This window comes from Ammodytes marinus (genome assembly GCF_949987685.1).
Source record: "Ammodytes marinus genome assembly, chromosome: 21".
Classification (NCBI taxonomy): Eukaryota; Metazoa; Chordata; class Actinopteri; order Uranoscopiformes; family Ammodytidae; genus Ammodytes; species Ammodytes marinus.
Window position 1 is genome coordinate 17,601,557 of NC_137225.1, and position 19,022 is coordinate 17,620,578.

Genomic DNA, 19,022 nt, shown 5'->3' on the forward strand with positions numbered 1-19,022 from the left:
AATGTGAAATGGAGAAACAATTATTCCAATTCAGTTTTAATGTGTCCTTTTTACTTTTCTATTGCCTATAGTAGAGTAGGGTACTTATTCACTTTATTGTTCACAAGTTTATTGATTAAGCTAACTTTACATTTAGAAGACCAAGTGTATGATTTCTAAGCATATTTATGGATTTAGATAGCCTACATGCTGAATACTTTTACTTTATGTGAGCATTGCAGAACAATGAGCAAATAGTAGGCCTCATCAATATAGGCCTTCTATATATGTTGTATTAGCCTACATGCTGAATACTCGGCAGCAATACTTTAATTTGATCCTCAATGCTTTTATTCCTATTGTAGAAAAAGTCGGATAAATCACTCGCTCTCTTTCTCTCGCTCGCCCACCCGCTCTCTCTCCCGTGCGGTAACGTTAGAGCTGCAGCATGCGAAGTTACAATTAGTCCGAGACTATGGTTAGTTTCATAGGTGTTAATAGGCTACTCCTGTCAGTGCTAAATAACTAACACAACACTAGTTCACTTACTGCTGAAACAATAGCAACCATTTACAACGTGATCGCAGTGTAGGCTTGTGATAGTCTGGCTGCGATGTGGACACACAGCATATCCTTAGCTAACGCTCAGTAGTAAGTCATAGTCATAGTCAGCCTGTAAACATGCCATCACTCCCGTCCATATTTCTGTTATTATTTCGTTTTATTTTCTGATCCTTGACGTGTCCTGGTCTCTTAGACATCTACGGGATCACAATTCTTAGTGTGTGTCCCGTCATATCCACATGAATATATTTTTACAAGTGTCCAAAATAGCACTAAAACACATTAATTTCTATTGTTCGAATGGACCGCTGTCCCTCACGTGACGTCACGGCCTTCTACATTTTTTTTAGAAGCAGAAGAAGAATTCTCGCACAAAAATAGCTCCAGAGGCCACTGTGATGTATATTTTTAAATATTTTTTTTTAAATCGAGTAGTTGAATGTTTGTCCTATATGCTGTTTAACTGGGGTCTCTAACCTGCAAGTTGCTCTTTAAGAGAGGTTGGAGATAGGAAGGAGTTATCACCTCCATAGACAGAGAGCCTTGGGAGACACAGCGCTCCTCCTGTTGAAGTCCAGCCTGGTGCGTACAGACCACTGACCCGTGACAGTCAGCCCGTATCGATTTAAGAGAAGGGAGAGGACGCAGAGAAAAACAGAGGGATGAGGGGGGGGGGGGGGAATTGGAGGAAAGAAATTAAAAACAGTGAGGAGGCCAGGGAGCAATATCCCTCTTAAAACTTATCCATAATTCATTGTCTTTTTCTTTCTTTCTTGCTTGCTTCCATATACATTCACTCTCTTTCACATGGGTTCACGGCAGGGGAATGTTCATTTTTAAAGGGGGATTAGCGAAGGCCTATTTTGAAATGAATCCCTGTGGTACTCTTTCACACACACACACACACACACACACACACACACACACACACACACACACACACACACACACACACACACACACACACACACACACACACACACACACACACACACACACACACACACACACACACACACACACACACACACACACACACACACACGGATAGACACACTTGATCGGACAACCAAGGTCTAATAGTGGGAAAAAATGTAATCTGCCCAAAAGGAGCCATTTGTATATCCTAGCAATGATTATTCCCTGTTTCTAGAATATTTGAAATTACAATGAGATGAATACATTACTGCAGGTTTATTATTTCACATAATATACTATAGGCGTGCTTCTGCCAAAAGCGAATCACTGAGGACACTGTGCCCCTGAAAAGCAGGCGGGGTCTGTAAATCTGATGAGGAACTTTGAACAACTTGTCAATGCTGTTCATTCATAAAGAGGTTTGACAAAGGTGGCTTAACCATTAGAAGAAGAATAAAACATGTTGAATCCTTTTAGCATAGTGAAAGTTGCCATGGTACTTGCCTCAAAGGTTAACACTGTATTCACTCATCAGTGGACATGGACTTTATGCACATTTTTAATCTTACATTTTTAATGAAAATTAGATTTTTGATTCTGTTTCATTTGTTGCTACTGCAACTACACAATCTTTTAACAATCATTTTAATACAATGAACGGTGGGATCAAAATGGAAAATCCTGGATGAGAACACATGAGCAATTATTATTTTCCTGAGTCCATATTGGACACTTTGGTTCGACCTTTGGTGCCAAATGTTGGAATTAGAGCACTCTTTATGTAGCGGGGCTTTTTTTTTTTTTTAGTTGCCTAGCCCTTACATAACCATCTCTCCCTTAACTTAACTACACTATATAATAGTTGCGATGCACACATATATTTTAAAAAGCTAGAAAAACGTAAACAAAACATAAAAATACATAAAAAATTCATTGAAGAATCATCCAATACTGACATTTCTGTTTGATGATAGGATTTGGGTCCCAGACTTTGCTTTTCAAAAATCCAATCCCTCTGCCCCTTGTTGTAATCATAGATAGCCTACAGTAAAGTGGTACCAAGGAAATCATCAAATAATACAGTACTTGTACATTTACCAAAAACAAACATCCAGCTTGTTTCATATAATAGAGGTAAAGATAGCAGTGAGATATTTCATACAATTTCAGACCAGGATCTCTCCAGGTAACAGCTGCACATTATAATGTCCATGTCACTTTGCAATATAGATATCCACCTCCTGAGCTCCAACAGCTTATCAGTCAGTCAGTGGGGGTGGGTCATGCATTTTGTTTGACAAGATGCACAGAAGCTGCATGTACATACAGCTGTGCCGTGGGAATATATGATCAATCCAACAGACGACAGTCAGTGACAAAATTGGACAATATTTACTACTATTCAGCTGCATATGAATAAATGTTTCTTTACATTCAGAGCTGATTCATATCGAAGGTAGGGATGCACAATTAATTGTAAAAAAGAAAAAGTGATCTTGATTCCTATATCTATGTGATCTGATTTCTAAATGATGAAGATACTTTTGGTCATATTCATTATAGTCACGCTGAATGTTCACTTCTTCAGATCAAACCCAGCTCCTATATCAATGACAATAAGCTACACAATGTTAAACAAAACAAGCTATTAATGTATCATTCACACAAGCAACTCATTTGTGTTATAACTTGAAGCCACACAATGTTGATACTGTAGGCTTGTGTGCTACTAACCTAGAAGCTTTATAATTTGGTGTTTGGTTGTCCAAACGGACTGGGTGTTCTATGTTTTATTAGGGGGCCAAGCCCGAGTAGGGCTGGGACCGCGTTTTGCAGAGCAACGCGGTTCCCAAGCCCTGCGGGGCAGGGAACCCTATTGTTCTTGTAGGGATTATTAGGGGGCCAAGCCCGAGTAGGGCTGGGACCGCGTTTTGCAGAGCAACGCGGTTCCCAAGCCCTGCGGGGCAGGGAACCCTATTGTTTTTGTTGGGCCTTTTATTCCTATTCCTATTCCTTACGTAAAAGTGGTGCTGCAGCCCAAACCGTAAAGGGTTGGGACATGCCACTTGCATGGCTTATCCAGGTCCGTGCCTGGTACGCAGACACAAAAATTCAGACATGCCGGCCACAAGGTGGCGCTACAACAAAGGAAAAGGCGTTTTGGGCTATAACTTCCGCACCGAAAGTCCGACAGTCAAAAACTTTATATCCACAGATGCCCACAAGTCAGCTGCATCTTTTGAGATAGGCCACGCCCATTTGCGTATATATACATTTTTCGCCACATCGCAAAAACTGTGTCGGTCACCAAAACATACTCCTCCTACAGTTTTCGCCCGATTTGGACGAAACCAAAAGCATTATGCTCTACCGACTCCCACGAGCAAAAGTTGGTCAAATAATTTTTCTACGACCATCGGAAGACCAAACGGTAGCGCTTTCAAGATTTGCGAAAATCCCTTAAAAAAAAAAAAAAGAGGGATTTTCTTGAAACTCAAGCGAGACTATCATGGGGCATACCTGAGCCTATGGCAAAAATATGGGAAATAAATTTTAATGTGGGCCGGACTTATTAGAAAAAATAGTTTTTCAATTTTTTTGCCTGTTTTCGCCATTTTCTAAGTCTTTAGGCGGGAAAATGGGAAAATTCAAAAAAGTGTCTTTACAATGGAGAGGTTGACAATTTCATTTTGCTATAACTCCCCAACCGAACATCGCACATTCAAAAACTTGACATCCACTTGTTTGGTACATTGAGTTGCATCTTTCTATCTAACGTAGTTTTGCGAATGTCATCCATTGGGGGCGCCAAAACCACAAAAAGCAAAGAAAACGCGTTTGGGGCTATAACTCCCACACCGAACATCGCACATTCAAAAACTTTACATCTCCGGATTCCGTGAAGCAAGGGGCCGGCGCCGCGGACGACGACGCCCGATCCCGAGTCGCGTGGGAGGCTTGGCCCCCGTTCACAACTGCTTGCAGTTCTAGTTAGGGGGCCAAGCCCGAGTAGGGCTGGGACCGCGTTTTGCAGAGCAACGCGGTTCCCAAGCCCTGCGGGGCAGGGAACCCTATTGTTCTTGTAGGGATTATTATTAGGGGGCCAAGCCCGAGTAGGGCTGGGACCGCGTTTTGCAGAGCAACGCGGTTCCAAAGCCCTGCGGGGCAGGGAACCCTATTGTTCTTGTAGGGATTATTCTTCTTCTTATTCCTTACGTAAAAGTGGTGCTGCAGCCCAAACCGTAAAGGGTTGGGACATGCCACTTGCATGGCTTATCCAGGTCCGTGCCTGGTACGCAGACGAAAAAATTCAGACATCCCGGCCACTAGGTGGCGCTACAACAAAGGAAAAGGCGTTTTGGGCTATAACTTCCGCACTGAAAGTCCGACAGTCAAAAACTTTATATCCACAGATGCCCACAAGTCAGCTGCATCTTTTGAGATAGGCCACGCCCATTTGCGATAGGATAGATTTTTTGCTACGTCGCAAAAACTGTGTCGGTCACCAAAACATACTCCTCCTAGAGTTTTTGCCCGATTTGGACGAAACCAAAAGCATTATGCTCTACCGACTCCCACGAGCAAAAGTTGGTCAAATAATTTTTCTACGACCATCGGAAGACCAAACGATAGCGCTTTAAAGATTTGCGAAAATCCGTTAAAAAAAAAAAAAAGAGGGATTTTCTTGAAACTCAAGGGAGACTATCATGGGGCATATCTGAGCCTATGGCCAAAATATGGGCAAGAAATTCCTTCGTGGGCCGGACTTATTAAAAAAAAGAGTTTTTCAATTTCTTTGCCTGTTTTCGCCATTTCCTAAGTCTTTCGGCGGGAAAATGGGAAAATTCAAAAAAGTGTCTTTACAATGGAGAGGATGACAATTTGATTTTGCTATAACTCCCCAACCGAACATCGCACATTCAAAAACTTCACATCCACTTGTTTGGTACATTGAGCTGCATCTTTCTATCTAACGTAGTTTTGCGAATGTCATCCATAGGGGGCGCCAAAACCACAAAAAGCAAAGGAAACGCGTTTGGGGCTATAACTTCCACACCGAACATCCCACAGTCAAACACTTAATATCCACAGATGCCCACAAGTCAGCTGCATCTTTCTACATAACACAGTTTTACGAATGTCATCCATAGGGGGCACCAAAACCGCAAAAAGCAAAGAAAACGCATTTGGGGCTATAACTCCCACACAGAACATCCCACAGTCAAAAACTTTACATCCCCGGATTCCGTGAAGCGAGGGGCCGGCGCCGCGGACGACGACGCCCGATCCCGAGTCGCGTGGGAGGCTTGGCCCCCGTTCACAACTGCTTGCAGTTCTAGTTATTATTCCTATTCCTTACGTAAAAGTGGTGCTGCAGCCCAAACCGTAAAGGCTTGGGACATGCCACTTGCATCACTAGTTCAGACCCCCGGTCTCTCAGCATACAAAAAAATTCAGACATGCCGGCCACTAGGTGGCGCTACAACAAAGGAAAAGGCGTTTTGGGCTATAACTTCCGCACCGAAAGGCCGACAGTCAAAACCTTTATATCCACAGATGCCCACAAGTCAGCTGCATCTTTTGAGATAGGCCACGCCCATTTGCGATAGGATAGATATTTTTCTACGTCGCAAAAACTGTGTCAGTCACCAAAACATACTCCTCCTACAGTTTTCGCCCGATTTGGACGAAACCAAAAGCATTACGCTCTCCTGACTCCCACGAGCAAAAGTGGGTCAAATAGTTTTTCTACGACCATCGGAAGACCAAACGGTAGCGCTTTAAAGATTTGCGAAAATCCGTAAAAAAAAAAAAAAAGTGGGATTTTCTTGAAACTCAAGGGAGACTATCATGGGGCATACCTGAGTCTATAAAAAAAATATGGCCAAGAAATTCCTATGTATGCCGGACTTATTAAAAAAAAGAGTTTGTCAATTTTTTTGCCTCTTTTCGCCATTTCCTAAGTCTTTCGGCGGGAAAATGGGAAAATTCAAAAAAGTGTCTTTACAATGGAGAGGTTCACAATTTCATTTTGCTCATAACTCCCCAACCAAACATCGCACATTGAAAAATTCAACATCCACTTGTTCGGTACATTGAGCTGCATCTTTCCATCAAACACAGTTTTGCGAATGTCATCCATAGGGGGCACCAAAACCACAAAAAGCAAAGAAAACGCGTTTGGGGCTATAACTCCCACACCGAACATCGCACATTCAAAAACTTTACATCCCCGGATTCCGTGAAGCGAGGGGCCGGCGCCGCAGACGACGACGCCCGATCCCGAGTCGCGTGGGAGGCTTGGCCCCCGTTCACAACTGCTCGCAGTTCTAGTTATTATTATTATTATTATTTTTCCTTACGTAAAAGTGGTGCTGCAGCCCAAACCGTAAAGGGTTGGGACATGCCACTTGCAGGGCTTATCCAGGTCCGTGCCTGGTACGCAGACAAAAAAATTCAGACATGCCAGCCACTAGGTGGCGCTACAACAATAAAAAAACATGTTTGGGGCTATAACTCCCACACCGAAAGTCCGACAGTCAAAAACTTTATATCCACAGATGCCCACAAGTCAGCTGCATCTTTTGAGATAGGCCACGCCCATTTGCGTATATATACATTTTTCGCTACATCGCGAAAACTGTGTCAGTCACCAAAACATACTCCTCCTACAGTTTTCGCCCGATTTGGACGAAACCAAAAGCATTATGCTCTACCGACTCCCACGAGCAAAAGTAAGTCAAATAATTTTTCTACGACCATCGGAAGACCAAACGGTAGCGCTTTAAAGATTTGCGAAAATTCCTTAAAAAAATAAAATAAAGGGATTTTCTTGAAACTCAAGGGACACTATCATGGGGCGTACCTGAGTCTATACAAAAAATATGGGCAAGAAATTCCTATGTATGCCGGATTTATTAAACAAATTAGTTTTGCACTTTCACTTCCTGTTTCGAACTATTTGGCGGGAAAATTCAAAAACGTGGAGAGGTTGACAATTTGATTTTACTCATAACTCCCCAACCAAACATCGCACATTCACAAACTTGACATCCACTTGTTCGGTACATTGAGCCGCATATTTCTATCTCACGTAATTTTGCGAATGTCATCCATAGGGGGCGCCAAAACCACAAAAAGCAAAGAAAACGCGTTTGGGGCTATAACTTCCACACCGAACATCCCACAGTCAAACACTTTATATCCACAGATGCCCACAAGTCAGCTGCATCTTTTGAGATAGGCCACGCCCATTTGCATATGGGATTTTCTTTCGCTACATCGCAAAAACTGTGTCAGTCACCAAAACACACTCCTCCTACAGTTTTTGTCCGATTTCGACGAAACCAAAAGCATTATGCTCTACCGACTCCCACGAGCAAATGTTGTGTAAAGAATTTTTCTACGACCATCGGAAGACCAAACGGTAGCGCTTTAAAGATTTGCACATTAGCTACCTTTAACCAAACTGCTCCTAAATCCAAAACGATTTATCCTATTAACACCAAACTTCACACATGTGTTTGTCCTATGGTTCTCAGGCTGGTTCTACTTTTTCCTTAAAATGCTCCAAAAGGGGGCGCCAAAAACACACTTGAGCATCTGTCTCTGCCATTACTTTTGCCTTTTGGTCTATAACTCCCAAACCAAACATCCCACATTCAAAAACTTTACATCCCCGGATTCCGTGAAGCGAGGGGCCGGCGCCGCGGACGACGACGCCCGATCCCGAGTCGCGTGGGAGGCTTGGCCCCCGTTCACAACTGCTTGCAGTTCTAGTTAATTTTTATTATTTATTCTAAAGCTGTAACTTAACATTCCATTTGTGTTAAGTTCCGCAGAGAGGAAGAGAGTTGAGTTGAGTTACTTTCTTGAGTTATTTTCTCTTATGTAAGAAAAGACCATACTTGTCAGTAAATGTTTCTGTTGTTGTATGGAAACGCGATATCAATTATTGTGGAGAAATAAATTGTGATTCACATTTTAGCAATAATTGTGCAGCCCTTATCTAAGGTGGTGCACAAACTTCCAAGTCAACAAACAAGGGCATCTCTCTCTGAAAACCATAACATCTTAATCCACAGGGGTAAGTCATGGCGGTGACTCGCCCTAATTACTGATTATATCGCAACGATCTAAATTACAGGTAAAAAGGGGGGCGAGAGTGGCCAACGAGCACTCACGCTCACACGATAGAGAGGTGCACAAAGGGATGTAAAAATTGAACATCTGTCTTTTTTCCCCCTCTTTCAAGCCCCATGCCAAAGAAAGCCGGAGCTGCACCTGAGTATGAATTATAGAGAGGCACTTGGATGAGGAGAGGACGATGGAAGAAAGAGACAAGAGGAAGAGAGGTGAATGAGAATGAGTGGGGACAGGACGTATTTCTATGTCTCCCCCATCTGGAGACACTCAACGGGTGGATCTATTGGGTGAACGATCAATTCCCTGCCAATAGCTGCCAATGAGGAACAACACTGTGACATATACTAGCCTAGTATATGCTTCATGAAAAGTCAGATTGTTTTATGTGTTTTAGCAAATAATAATGGAATAAATATGTTTCCAAATAATGATATAAAAACAGAAGGCTCATTGTGCGTCCTTTATTGAACATTTTGGGGAAATGGCCCCTCAAATTATACACTCTGTTGGCAGACAGCTGTAATCCTTTAGAACAAAAAATATTTAATTATTCTCAAAGAGGAACTACAAAAGCAAATAGTGCTTTGAAGATGGAAAGCCCAAAATGTCACCTACTCGCTTTGAAGCTCCCTGGCTCACTTTTGTTTCTCTACACTTGTAGCTCACAAAACCACTGACAGAGCGCAGGTCTGCATTCAGGGGCCAATTTAGTGCTGATGTACCATTAAGGGAGAAAAACACACACACACACACACACACACACACACACACACACACACACACACCTAGAAAGGCTGCATTGTCCTGAAAATGCATGTCCATCTCTCCTTGTTTTTGCTTTTTAACAAACCTTTGTGGCTTCAAGCTCTTTAAGTGTCATCCGCTGCCTCTTTGATACACACAGCCAGTTTTGTTATTCCATTAACAGCCATATTCAAACAAAAAACTAGACATATCCATTTTGTACATATCTTTAGCCTCATTTTTGCAAATGTGGTCAATCTCAAGGCTGGGCTACAAGGAGAGGGACAGTGTGATGCATACAAAAGCCGAGCCAGTTCAACAATCAGTAGTTCCAGCTGTGCGGATGTACTGCTTTTCTTGTATTATATAGAAGTCAACTTAATATCTTTAGTTCCGGAGTTGAACAAATGTTTTGTTGTGATGGACTAATTGAGAAAACAATGAACAGATTTATCAACGATGAAAGTAATCCTTAGATCCAGAGTAATACAGAATGTCAGAAGAACTTAAAGGTGCTGTAAGCGGAATGGTTTGATTGATTGATTGATTAAATGTATTTCAGACATATCAAATTTAGCTAACTTCCTGTCAGTGAGTGCAGTTAGCAGTCCGCTCCCTCGCCCCTATGTCACCACATTGCACTGCGGTCTTCAAGCAGCAAGTTATCTAGCATCATCTCAGATCCATAAGTGTGATAAAACATGATAAAAACCATCAAAACAGACATTGCGAAGGATTTTTACCTGCTCCGCCATTGTAGGCGACTAGGCGCATAAACATTCACCCATCTGTCGCTCTGCGGGTGCACCGGTAGTGAGACGGGTGCCGGTTTGTAGCGTTCTCTCTTCTGATTGGATACCACAATCGGGATCCCTGAAAATTTTTATTTGCCGATTACATGCAGAGCGGGTGACAGAGATCGGAGGTATGAAACGCGCACACTATACTGTATAAGTGTATGAATATAGAGCAATTTAACACGTATAGTAACATAAATATATCGCTCACTTCACCTTTAAGGGGGTGGGCTTCTGTCCAGTCACACAAAATAACTTTTATAGGTTGCTGTATTGCAACAGCCAACAGCCAAGGAAATGTTTGGGTAGGTTATACTGATTACATATGTTTTGATAGTTGGAAAAGGTAAAAAGTTTCAGTTAGTATTATTATTAGGCAAGTATTACTTTTAATGAATTATGACTCATAGCAGGGAATTGAAAGAAAACTCATTTACAAAGCTGTTTGTATCTGCTGGCTCATAAAGTAGCACCCATCAAGGCTACAAACCACTGTGCATTCAACAAACATGATGCACAAGGACCTGCTGTTCTCGACATGAGGGCCATCAGCAAACGGTCTCTCACTTGGAGTAGCGTTCACTGTGTGAGTGCAGACAGGGAAGATGGAGGGATGGGTGGGAGGTGTGGAGATGAGGTTTGGGAAGGAGCATAGAATACAAAACGTAAAGATCCCAATGGTGGCTGCAGATACAGGGCTGTGGCAAGGATTTGAGCGCAAATAATTGAACAAGAAATGTAAATAATTATGTCAGTACAATTTAGCCCATGCTGTTTTACGGAAAACTCTGATGTGTGACCGTCTCGGAGACAACTTATCATCATAATGACTTTGTGGCACAAAAAATGTGCCGTTTTGTCAGTTCATTAAAACAAGAAGCAAGTGAGCCGTTGTGTTGTTAAGTTGACCACCATGTGAGAGAAAATGTGATGTTGCCAGCCGTCTCCTGCGTGGATCAGCTGGAAATTAGGTTGTGTTAATGTCCTTGGTCAGATAAAAATCGTTTCATCGACACTCAAATGGCTCAAAGCCAGAGATGATCAATCATGGATGATGATGAAAATGCAATTTTGCCGGTATTTGGCCCTAAGCAAAAGTATTGGACAAAGTGATATTTGGTGGTGTTAAAATAAACTCCAGGGAAACAGCAATGTTATTACAATGCAGCATGTGGGGAGCATCAGTATGGCTTCAATCCATTCAATAGTTTTAGAGACCTTTCACTCAAAAGCACAAATGTCAAGCTGATGATGGCACTAGAGGGAAAGTCAGATGATCACTTCATTAGGATTGATCCTCTGGGGATCATGAATGACAATCTATTCAATAGTGGTTGGGATTCTCCTGTATGAACGACCGTGGTTTACCAATGACTAACTATAGCCAATGGAAATTGCCATCCCTAGAGCCACAGCACGAGTGTGGCTAAAAATCCACTTTTTCTGTAGCAGTCTGGTTGATTTGCGACATTATCTTTTCTTTAATACAACCAGAAAAAAAGGGATAGCTGCCATGCTAAAAATAAAGTAGTAAGGACACATCTATATTTTCTTTCAGTGTACATAATAAAATCAGCTATAACCCATAACTTCTTTGTCTTTCTTGAATGACTAAAGAAGCTAATAGATGCTAATTACTAATAGCAACTAAAAAACACATATTTTGCCTGGATTTAAGGAATGATCAAAGTGGCCATGAAGCGCATGACTGGAATCATTTTTTACCCTACCCAGTGGTTGTGTGGTCTCCAAAGCTGTGTATGGATACATCTTTTTGGTTTTTAAATGTTCAAGTTATTAGCAAGACTTAAACATCCGAATCAGCTGTCACACACCAGTACAAATGCATTCATAACCCTGTCAGAAAGTTGTATTATTATCAAAACACATTGGAGAAGAGATAACATGGTGATTCAATTTGAAAATGCACAGCATTGAGAAATTGAGAAAGCACCTTAATACCACAGCATCATGCTCTGACACACTTCACATTTAACATATCGCTGTATTCCTTCTTTTAATCCACGTCTTTCTTATTTCAATGCCCCCCCCCCAGCCTGATGAAACAATGCATATTCAATTTATGTTTACGAACTCTGGGTCTCTCCGGGTGTCTGAGAGCGGTTGCTCCGTTGTTCCAATTTGCGTTGTGTTTCACCCCCTACTCATTAATCTCCCTCCATTCGCTGATAGTTTCGTTTCGTCCACTAGAAATCGCTTTCAATTATTCATGCCTATTTTCTACAAATACCTTGGAGATGGAATTAGCAAACAAACAATGCCAGGCGACACTAATCCTCGTCTATAGCAAAGATCCTTTAATACACTAGAGATCTGGGCCGGCTGTTGACAGGCACCTGTTACTGTCTTCAGCTGCTTCGCAACAGCAATGTTGACACAGTAAATATGTTTACAGGAGCAGTGCAGCCCTGACCCTACACACTGTGGTGCAGGGATAACACTGAAGGAAAGGAGGCGGGAATAACTTAAGAGTAGGAGAACTCAGGGAAAGAGAAGGAACGGGAAAGAGCACCACTGAAAGGGATAAACAGGATAAACAGGATGAAGGGGAGTGTAAAACACAGCCCAATTCATCGCTTTGGACCTTCAACACAAAAGCAAATGTTTCCACATGACACCTTTTTCTGTGAGAGCAGCACAAAGCATCAGTGGCCAACGTAAGCTCTCTCTCTCTCTCTCTCGCTCTCTCTCTCTGTGGGCCAGGCACAAGGATTAAAACTGGATGTTCTAGACACATTTCCAGCAAAATAAGGCATCTTTTAAAGCATTTTTAATAGCTGCATTTGACAGTTTCAGATATTTTTCTACTCCCGGAGGCACTAGAGGTGGCACTAGCAGTAAAAAAAACAAGACAAAAAAATACAGACAAAAGGATATGTAGCCTTTTGACCTTGGAATTAAAAAGACATCTGACACCCCCGCTAAAGACGAAAAAAGTTTCCACAAAAACAAGGCAAAATACTTAGTGGTCTACTGTGACTCATACGACTGGTTATCTAGCATCCTGCAGCAAGCCAACACACGCACACACGGCGTGCAAGTGTTGGGTGAATAAATTGCACTTTACCTATTGCAAGAGATTGCTGAAGTATCTGAGATCAACAATGCATAAAATGTTAAAGAAGACGGAAAAGTGAGATGTGCCATATCCAATAAGCATCATAGTGAGTAAGTGTGCATGTGTGTGCTTGTGTGCTTGTGTGTGTGTGTGTGTGTGTGTGTGCGTGCGTGCGTGCGTGCGTGTGTGTGTGTGTGTGTGTGTGTGCCCTCTAGCAGACGGGAAGATGATGCAAAGGAGCCTTGCAGCGTACTACTGAGACTGAAAGAAGATAGCGAGAATGACGGTTAAGACGACTGAGAGCATATACTTGTAGCTGGATGACGCGTGCACACACACGCACAGGCACACACACAGACACACACACACACTTTCTCACATACACAGCAGAGCCAGGGGCGATGGAGGAGAAGAGACCGTGGAAGACTTTGATCACCGAACTGAGCACATTCAAGCACTCAACCACGGAGGGCAGTCCGTGATGAGGAGGGGAGAGAGAGAGAGGGGAGTGCCCAGGGAGAGAGGGGGTGAGGGGGAGAGGGAGCTAGAGGAACCAGGGTTGTTTTTCTGACCTCTATGCTCATTGATACAGATGTTAAGGCATGAACACACAGACAAACAGGCATCCGACACAGACGCCGCCTAGCTCTGTTGTATTGAAGAAAATCAGGTTTTCTTGACATGTTTTCTTGATCGAGCAAACCCATGCTGACAAAACTAATTCCATTTCAGCCGTATGCACACTGTGTCTGGACATGTGTATCCTGAAAGTGGTGGCAACATAGAGAAAAAAAATCTAATTCACACTTATTTCTTTAGCTGCTGGCGGCCTGCTGACTTCCAAATAGTAAATATTACAAAATCAAATCAGAGACCGGACAAACACCTGTGTCACATAGGAATCCCCCAGGGCTTTTAATACCTTTACAAACAAGCCTGTATCCAAAAATAAAAAAATAAAACAGCAGCTACTGCGCTACAGATCCGTCCTCTGCGCCTGAGATGCAGGTGGATGAACCATTGTGCTGTTTGCGGAGAGAGCAGGTAATTATCGTTGGCATTTTGACAAGTGTTTGCCAGAGTGAAGGTCAACTCTGTCTGCGTGGGAGATCTATGCAAATCTGTTCAGCTGCAAAAGACGACCACTCACCACTCGAATGGTATCTAGCGCCATTATGCAGCCGCAGCTACCATGTCCTCACTTTAGAATTGTCTGCCAAGGCGTGTGTGTGTGTGTGTGTGTGTGTGTGTGTGTGTGTGTGTGTGTTTGTGTGTGTGTGTATGAAGGTGTGTGTGTAGGTGTGTGTGAGATATATATGGAGAGTGTGTATGTGTGATCAGAGATACCAGGTCTTCCCACAGAGGAGAGAGAACAGACTGACAGACAGATTCAGGCAGCCAGACTGGCAGAGACGAATCGAGAAGATAGAAAATGAACTCAGTTATATTTAGGTTGGCTCTCTAATGTTTTCAGAAGAAAACAACGGACATAGTGTGGGCAGAGTACATTTCAGATCTACTCCCAAGGTAGAAAAGTCCCTCCACTCTCCGCATTATGATGTACTTCTCATTAAGTGTGTGTCCATCCATCTGTTTTGATGCTAATTTTAAAGAAGAGGAATGTGACCTAAAGATAAATAAAGGCGAAGAAACTGATGAGAACATTACATCTGTGTAGGGCAATGAGGAGGCGTCCTCATATAAATACATGAAACAAACATAAATGCCAAATAGTTTTTGCTTGAGTTTTAACTGACGCTTTTCTCAGTATGCAATTTTGTTGCATTTTTTCTTCTGTAACCGCATCCAACTAGAGAATTGATGCCAGCAACTCTTTATCTTGATGCATCCAACTCTTATATTAATATTTATAACAGAAGTGAATGAAATCAAACTTTAATTCACAGTTTCTGCTATCTTTTAAGTTTGGTTAATATTTGCTCATTTTAGGTAGTGCAGTAGAGTAGTAGCTTTATCAGAAAATACCAGGGAATTATCTCAACATCTTCCTTCTTACATTACCGCAATCTCCTTTCTGTTGTCACTTATATGTGAGTGAGTGAGTGAGTGAGTGAGTGAGTGAGTGAGTGAGTGAGTGAGTGAGTGAGTGAGTGAGTGAGTGAGTGAGTGAGTGAGTGAGTGAGTGAGTGAGTGAGTGAGTGAGTGAGTGAGTGAGTGAGTGAGCGAGCGAGCGAGCGTGCGTGCGTGCGTGCGTGCGTGCGTGCGTGCGTGCGTGCGTGCGTGCGTGCGTGCGTGCGAGAGAGAGAAACGGAGAGACAGAAGCAGGGGCAGAAACATGGGGGCCGACATTGTCTACGTCCATGTCTCTGCGTGTCTCCCTCGGGTGACAGCCGTGTGTCAGGGTCTCTGCTCTCTGGTCCAGATGGCCCAGCCAGTTGCTCCCAGGGTCCCCAGGCTCCCAGCGCTCATTGACCAAGGCCGGGGTTCTCACGGCCTGGGGGCCCGCGGACTCATTGCTTTGGCCTGGCCTCTGGGGCCTTTGGGGGCCTCCGAGGGGCTTTGGGGTCGCCCAGCCGTGACAGCCAAGACAATAGAGGTGTCCTTACTCTGCTCCCCACCCACCACATACCAGCCTCTCTTAACACACACATTATGCACTCACTCGCCATTGGTGTTTGACCTGGCCATCCTTGACCACAGTGGGTCAACAGTGGCCCGAGGAGGGATGGCAACCGAAACATGCATTAGGAGGCCTGAAAATAAGGATTGATCAAAACACATCCATACCATCAATTGAAATAAATAATGACGGGATGTAATTACAGACACTTGATGAAAGGCAAAAACACCCTAAATCCACCTACTCACTGTGAAGTGCACAAACAGGTAAGTGGAAACAGTGAGTGGAAACAGTGAGTGGATCAAATCCATCGGCAGCTACAAAATGCTGCAGCAAAAGCAAATCTGGCAGTTCCAATTTTCCCCCAACTGAAGGTGATTTACATGTTTAGAAATCACGTTGAGATTGAGAGGAAGCAAGAAGGCACAAAAAGTAGAGTTCTTACTAACACATTTCAGCATTGGTCTTAACAGCTTGGCTGCCACTTCATCAAATATTGAATAAATCATTTTCTTGGCACAGCGTGAACACAGCTGCAAAACACATACACACACAGACACCCACACACCCACACACACACACACACGCACACATCCGCACACACGGGCACAGAAACACGGACACACAGAATTCCTTGTAGTTTTGATAAAGCAGCAGCTTTCTCTTTTGTTTTGCAGCCGAGCAGGGATTAGGCAGTGCAGGTCTTTGTCCTGCGGTTTTCCAGTTGAGCAGAACACAAGAGCCTCTACCTCCACTAATACAGTCAGACCTCCCAGCAGGCCTTTCACCACACAGCCGCTAAGAACCTGCTGCCCAAAAGATGCTTTTCAATGAGTTATCAAATCTCTTCTATACTGTCCATGCCTTTCAACCGAGTCTCTTTTGTCTATTCTTAGTCTATTGAACACATCAAATAGAACTGATGGGCAGATAGATGGACAGCAGAATGTAGCGGAGCCATGTTAACCTCCTTCAGACCCTGCAGAGAACAGTCAAGGTTATGCCAGTGAACGTTTATTATATGTTGATGCATCTGAATGTGAATTTACAGTATGTACTGTATGTATAAGTACAACATATATGAACCAAACATTTGCATCTCAATTCATTTCAAGTAGTTTTCCAACAGGAAAATTCATGGCCTCTCAGAACTTTTATTTTTTTCCTGACATTTTACGGACCAAACAATTGTTGTATTATTTCAAAAGATAATCAACAACAAAGTTAAAAATAATAAAAATAATATGTTGTTGCATTTCAAGAGTGAAATATAAAATCCCAAGTAGCACTGAAGCAATCAGCCGTTAGTCAAAAGAAAATGAATCAACTACAATTTTGATGATTTATTTGATTAGGTGTTTAATACATTCAAGCAAAAAACCCTGAACATTTGCTACTAACAGCCTCTTAAATGTGAGAATTCCTTTATTTTCTCTGTCAAACACAATACATATCACTGAATACATTTTTTTTAAATAAAGTGTTTGGTCCAATTCTGTTAGCATGCTTCTTTTCAGGCAGATAATACGTTATTTCTATGCAGACGATATTCAATTATAATGTGTTTGTTTAAGCCTCAAAAGTTCACAAAATTGTCTTCACATAAAAAGTCAGACTTGGTTTTCTTCTCCTTTCACGTTAAAGTCCTTGAGTCTTGAAGAGCATGAAATCGTTTGGTTCGCTCCAGTTTCTACCACCTGAGCAACACCGCTCAACTCAGGCCTATTATGTCCCAACAGCTAGCTAATATGAACATGCTTACTAACACATGGTTACCAAGTCCTAAAAGAGGTTTCATGTAACACTTATTTTATTCTGAATCAATTTCAATATTCTTGTGATAAGGTTTGAAGCCCTGCATGCATTAAATAGCTGTTTTTATTTAATTAGCTTTTGGTTTATTGTTAAGCACTTTTCGAAATCTGAAAGGTACTATATCAATAGTTCTCCTATTTACAATATAATCAATGATTATTAATCAGTTATAAAGAAGTGTTCTTCTGTTGAACATTCACAGCCTTTTCCCCTTTTTAGTTTTTACTTTAAAGACTGCTATAAGACATGCTGTGCAGACTCTCAGCAGCAGGTTGAGTGCGGGATACAGCAGGGGCTTTGATGAGTTCATTAAGCGGCCACGCTATTAATGCACAGTCACACATAAGGCAGTGGTCAGCTAGGATTACCCAGGTGGCCACTGCATGTGGGTGTCAGATTGATTTTCAGATTCCTAAAACCTGGTTACCGCTTTGAAATCACTGTCATTGCCACGAGGAATTGAATCCAATGCCATACATGCATATTTTGGAGATGGAACATAGCTAGAAAAGGTTTGGAAAGACTGAAAAAAATGTCTACTTTCTCTTTACAAGGCTTTTATTAATATCAGGATGAGAGTGGGAAGTACACTCCACTTCACAGTGTGGTGGAAATGGAGGCGGGCAAAAATGCAGAAGGGGGGCACTGGAGATAAAGCTCGAGCAGGATTTGTTCTAAGGTCAGTGGAGGCACCCATGTCGCTCCAAAGAAAGCGGATTTAACCACTCGGCTATCTCAAAGTGCCATTTTATTTTACATTTTCACTCAGGATTGAACCACCACGGCAATGCATCTGAACCATTACTAGTTTGATAAGCTCCTTTTGGTCGACTTTTACAAATAACTATTCAGGTGGGCTCTATTCATAATTCATCAACATGGGTCAGGCTGATAATCATGTTGACTTAACATTTGGTCTGACATTTCAGCCCCTGCTCACGCCTGTCATTAGCTCTCACCACACGCCACCTCATCAAAGTCTGTCACACAAGAGAGTGGGGGATGACGAAAGAGAGATGAAGAAGTAGGAAAAAGGATGGAGATGAAAGAGCAAAAAAATAAAGCCAGGTTAAGATACAGTATACATTATTACACCTCATGCAGAGGAGGTACATTTGCAGCACCCGCAATATTTGATCATTTCGTAATTTTGTTAAACAAACATTGCAAAAGTGGGATGACGGTAATGGATACATACAGATGCACACTGTATTCCAACAAACGCACGTCCAAAAACCCACACTCGACAGCCACTGAAGCATAGCCGAATCCCCCGGCCCCGACCTTTCTTGCGGTAAATCTGTATCTGTGGAGCCATCATCCAGCACATCCCTAATAGGAAACGAGTTGGTGCCAAAAAATGTAGCCGCGCAGAAAAACTGATGCAGCAACACATTTC

At 42.5% G+C, this 19,022-nt stretch overlaps 1 protein-coding gene across 1 annotated transcript in view; it reads right to left on the reverse strand.

Annotated features, from left to right (window-relative positions):
• Positions 1 to 19,022, reverse strand: part of ptprn2 (protein tyrosine phosphatase receptor type N2) — a gene marked incomplete at both ends in the record, with an annotated part of 124,488 nt that overhangs the window by 65,064 nt on the left and 40,402 nt on the right. The window lies entirely within an intron of this gene.